The sequence below is a fragment of the Canis aureus genome, chromosome 35 (genome assembly GCF_053574225.1).
Source record: "Canis aureus isolate CA01 chromosome 35, VMU_Caureus_v.1.0, whole genome shotgun sequence".
Taxonomy (NCBI): domain Eukaryota; kingdom Metazoa; phylum Chordata; class Mammalia; order Carnivora; family Canidae; genus Canis; species Canis aureus.
The window spans coordinates 29,973,295-29,978,266 of NC_135645.1; the positions used below are offsets into that span (position 1 = coordinate 29,973,295).

The 4,972-nt window shown below is 48.4% G+C and overlaps 2 pseudogenes; both read right to left on the minus strand.

The window, feature by feature from the left end:
- Positions 1 to 872: 872 nt before the first annotated feature.
- Positions 873 to 2,802, minus strand: LOC144305363 (elongation factor 1-alpha 1 pseudogene; annotated as a pseudogene).
- Positions 2,803 to 3,967: 1,165 nt separating this feature from the next.
- On the minus strand, positions 3,968 to 4,880 carry LOC144305364 (adrenocortical dysplasia protein homolog pseudogene; annotated as a pseudogene).
- Between the last annotated feature and the right edge of the window lie 92 nt (positions 4,881 to 4,972).

The following is a 4,972-nucleotide window of genomic DNA, read 5'->3' on the forward strand; positions in this document are numbered from 1 at the left end:
GTGACAGGGCCCCTAAGGTCGGGCCCCTCACTCCTCCGACGCTGTAAGAAGCAGCCCTCCCAGGACGCGGAGTCCCCGTCCTCAAGACACCTGCGGGCGCCTGGGCCGAGGCCTCCCGCCTCCAGAGCTGCGCTCCCCGTGCAAGCCGGCCGGGTGGGCGGCTTTTGCTGAAACAAAACCCTCTGCGTTTCCAAGATTATCTTACTTCTTGCTTTGAGAATACTTAAGGAAAAATGTTAGCTTAGAGAGAATTTTTTCCATCTCTTTCCTGAATTTTTGTTTCCGTAAGTGACACAGTGATCTCTTGCGTATCTTTGTGGCTCTGCGCTGCTCCGTCTCTTCTCTCGTTTCTGAGAGCCAGCCGTCGGGGTGTCATCTCCGAGGACGCACAACAGCCTCATGGACTATGATTCTTAGGAAACTAGTGACTATCAGAGTATCTGAGCCCTAGTCCCGGCTGGGTCGTGTAGCGCAACATGGAACAAGTATCAATTAATCTGTTTTCTTGATAGAGTTTTTAAATTGCTAATGACTTTTCAAAGGATATTTCTTCTACAAAAGCAACTCTTTATTATTGTAACTAATCCTCATAAGAAACATTTGAAGAGAATATTAACGTCATCTGCCTCTAAGCTAGATATTAAAGAAAACCCTGACTATAAGGTAATTGATGCATTTTTTAAAAGAACAAAAGCTATCTGCCCAATATGAAACATTAAGCTATTAAGGCTGTACATGAAATAGTTTAGTGTCTAGCACAGGTTGACTTACACTGGATCTTATTTCAGAGGCTCATCAAATAGCGATTTAATTTTTTCAGCAGAAAGAAGCCCAGAAGTTGACAGTCTAGGTACAGTGCTTGCACCCCGCCCTCAGGGATCCAAACCCCTATTTTTCGGCTCCGCCACATTCTTATCAATGTTGTTATTCTGTATTTCAGAAGTTGATTTCTCCTCCGCCACTGCCTTCCAGCCCTCACATATAGTTTCTGCATCTTTGGCAGGAAAAAGGCAAGGGAAGATGACAAAATGACATGCCAACTTAGTCTCGCATTTTCATTTTCATTTTTATTTTATTTACTTATTTTTCTCACTAAACTTTTGTTTTAATGGGTCTCAAAATTCTGTGGTAGATTTTTGGTCAAGTTGTTGCCATTAAAAAGTTCTTATTTTAAAAACTAACAACTTAAAACTGCCACACGCACATACAAAAAACAAATGGCCCACAAAACCTCCTCCTTTCCTTCTGAAGGTTTTCCGGTGCATCGTTATCGGGAACAGTCTTTTCCTATCAGACTGAAATGGCCAATTGACACAAGCCGTTCCGGGACCCGCTGCCTCCGCGGATTAAGCCTGCGGTGCCCCGGCTCGCGGATAACACGCGCTCGGCCTCCGAGCTCCCGGGCAGCCCCGCGGACCTTGCGGCTCCAGCTGCCTCTTGTCCACTGCTTTGATGACACCCACAGCCACCGTCTGTCTCATGTCACGAGCAGCAAAACGGCCCGGAGGAGGATGGTCCGAGAGGCTCTCAACACACGGAGGCTTGCCAGGGACCGTTTCAACAATGGCAGCATCCCCAGATTGCAAGAACTTGGGACCATCTTCCAGCTTCCAGATAGAATGACGATCTATCTTCTCTTCAGCTCAGCAAACTTGCGAGCACTGTGAGCCGTGTGACAGCCCAGCCCAGGTGCATACCCAGCCCTGACTTGGCCTGGACGGGCCAGGATGATCACCTGAGCCGCGAAGCCAGCTGCTTCCATGGGTGGCTCATTTTTGCCGTCACCAGCCACGTTGCCACCACGAACATCTTTGACAGATACGTTCTAGACATTGAAGCCCCCATTGAGTCCCCAAAAGAGCCTCACTCAAAGCTTCATGGTGAATTCCGACAGGCTTTACTTCAGTTGTAGCACTGACCAGAGCAAAGGCGACCACCATGCCAGGCTTACGAACACCAGTCTCTCCTCGGCCCACTGGGACAGTAGCAATACCACCAACTGTGTAGACGTCCAGGAGGGGCCGACGCAAGGGCTCATCAGTTGGAGGAGCTGGCGGCAGGGTGCAACCCAGAGCTCCAAGCAGTGTGCTTCCACGGGCGCTCCCGTCGTCACTGGGGACTTTCCATCCCCTGAACCAAGGCGTGTTAGCACTTGGCTCCAGCGTGTTGTCACCATTCCAACCAGAAATTGCCACACATGCTACTGTGTCGTGGTTGTAGCCAGTTTTCTTAATGTAGGTGCTGACTTCCTTAACGATTTCCTCATATCTCTTCTGGCTGTAGGGTGGCTCAGTGGAATCCATTTGGTTAACACCAACATTTAGTTGTTTTACACCCGGTGTGCAAGCCAGAAGGCCATGCTCACTGGTGTGCCCATCCTTGGAGATACCTGCTTCAAATTCACCAACACCAGCAGCAACAATCAGGACGGCACAGTCAGCCTGAGATGTGCCTGTACCCGTGTTTCTGATAAAGTCTCTGTGTCCTGGGGCATCAGTGATGGTCACATAATACTTGCTGCTCTGGAATTTCCACAGGGAGATATCAGTGGTGATACCACGTTCACGTTCAGCTTTCAGTTTATCCAAGACCCAGGCATACTGGAAGGAGCCCCTTCCCATCTCAGCAGCCTCCTCAAATTTTTTGATAGTTCTTTTGTCGATCCCACCATGTTGGTAGATCAGATGGCCAGTAGTGGAGACTTGCCCGAATCTGCGTGTCCAATGACGATGATGGGAGTCTTTTCCTTTCCCATTTTGGTTTAGGTTTAGCGGTGGTTTTCATGACACCTGTGTTCTGGCGGCAAACCCATTGTGAAAAAGTAGTCTTGCGTTTTTAAAGAGTTTTCTGGAATCCATACTTAGAGATTTCTGCAGAACTTTCATTGGTCAGAAATAGAAGACAGGCTGTGAGGTATAATTGTTTTCAGCGATTCTAAACATCTAGTTTCTGTTGGTTAACAAAAGAAAGGAAAATAGACATCGGGTAGTATGATGGTTAATTTTTATGTGTCACCTTGGTCAGGCTATGGTGCCCAGGTGTTTGGTCAAATACAAGTGTTGATGTTGCTACAAAGGTATATTTTAGATGTGGCTAACGCTTAAATCAGTAGACCTGGAGTAAAGCAGATGATCTTCCACGGTGTGAGTGGGCTTCATGCAGTCAGTTGAGGCCTTAGAGAAGACAGGCCTCCTGAGAGGAATACATTCTGCCTCCAAACCCAAGACTGCGAGCAAAGTCAACTCTTAACTGGGTTTTTAGCTTGCTGGCCTGCCCTGCAGATTTTGGATTTGCCAGTCCCCACAGTCATGTGAGCCAACTTCTTAAAATAAATTTTTCTTTATCTACATATACAGCTTATTGATTCCGTTTCTCTGAAAAACTAATTTGGGCACTGAGAGTGGTTCTAGGAGAACCAAATCTTAAAGATAGTTTTCCAAATTGATTTTGACATTTCTGGAATTGGTTCTCTAATCTGATTAGATGTAAAAGCATTAATGGCTATGTTTTCAGTAGTAAATGATAGTTCATGGTGTGATGTGGCAAAAAGACATGCAAAATATCATCTGGGATGCTCCTAGTCAAATACTTAAAGAAGGCAAGCATTTGGGTGGCCACGTATTTGATACCTTACAACATTTTTGTCAAACTAACAAGTACAATCAAACTAACAAGTATAAATCAGCTGGTTGCTCCTAATCGTGCTAGAAAAAGTAGGGAAAGAAAAGGATGAGCTCGAAGATTTGAATTCCCAGGCTAAGCACCACATAAATGATGTGAAACTTTCTATGTCTTCTCTGGCAGAAACCTTTCTCTCCTGCAGCCACAGAGATTGCTGAGATCCAGACCCAGGGTCTCATCCTGCTACTGCCTGAATGACAACACAAACTGAATTCCAAGTCTCATGGAACATGTCTTGGTAAAGCGAGGGCATTGACTGGGAAGGAATGAAATCCTTCAGGAAGGATTTTTTTTTTCCTGCCGCATGAGATTATTTTATTAAAAAACTCAAAGGAGCAGAGTGTGGAACACTGTTTGTCAGTCTCCAGCCGTGGATCTGTGTGCATACATCCGCCCACATGCCCACATGATCTCTTACACCTGGGTTAGCTCAGACTCCGGCTGTGGCTCCATCAGAAAGTGCAAGGCCCAGGCCACGAGCTGGGGAGGAAGCCTGACAGCTTGGACTTGGGCACACAGGGAGGTGCAGGGTGGCTCGTACTCATACTGGAAGGCGGAACCATCACGATGCCTCTTTGGAGGGTCCCAAACGGGACTGGATTCCAGGGCTCCTGTGGCGTTTTTTGTCCTTGGAGAGTGATGCCAGTTCTTGAGGGGCAACCCTAGCTCCTTGAACTCCAGGCTGGGTTTCTGGGCCTTGGTCACAGTGGCCTGATGTGGGCTGGATACATGGCCAAGGGATGACAGACTTGGGGTGCAGCTCAGGAGTGGGGAACTGGGTACAGGGTTAGAGTGTGGGGAGCCAGGGGGCAGGGGGCCATGGGCTGAACAGATGGCTGGTACAGCCTGGGAGCTGCTCTTCTGCACTAGGTCTGAAGCTGCCAAGGACAGGGCAGGCAGAAGGCTGATCTGTGTGCATATCTTTCCTCTGAGGACACGTGGCTGGGTAAAGCTGGGGTTCCTGAGGAAGTAGGTGAGGAAGGAGAGATGATAGTCAGCGATAGGTCCTGCAAAGCTGGGTCTGGTGGGGGCAGCTCTGGAGCCTGGGCCCTGGGGCCTGGGCCCAGAGAGCTCAGAACTCGCTGGTCATTCTCCGAGATGTGCAGCCAGGAGCTGGGGACAGTGTACACAGCTTCTCCCGCAGCCCTATAGCGGGTGGAGGCCCAGCGGGTGAGTGGGGGGCGCTGTGCAAGGGCCTGTCAACATCAGAATGGAGCCATCTGGGAAGATCCTGATGAGGCTTCGGACAATGAACCTCTAATAATCCTGAGTCTTTTTTGCCTATAGATCC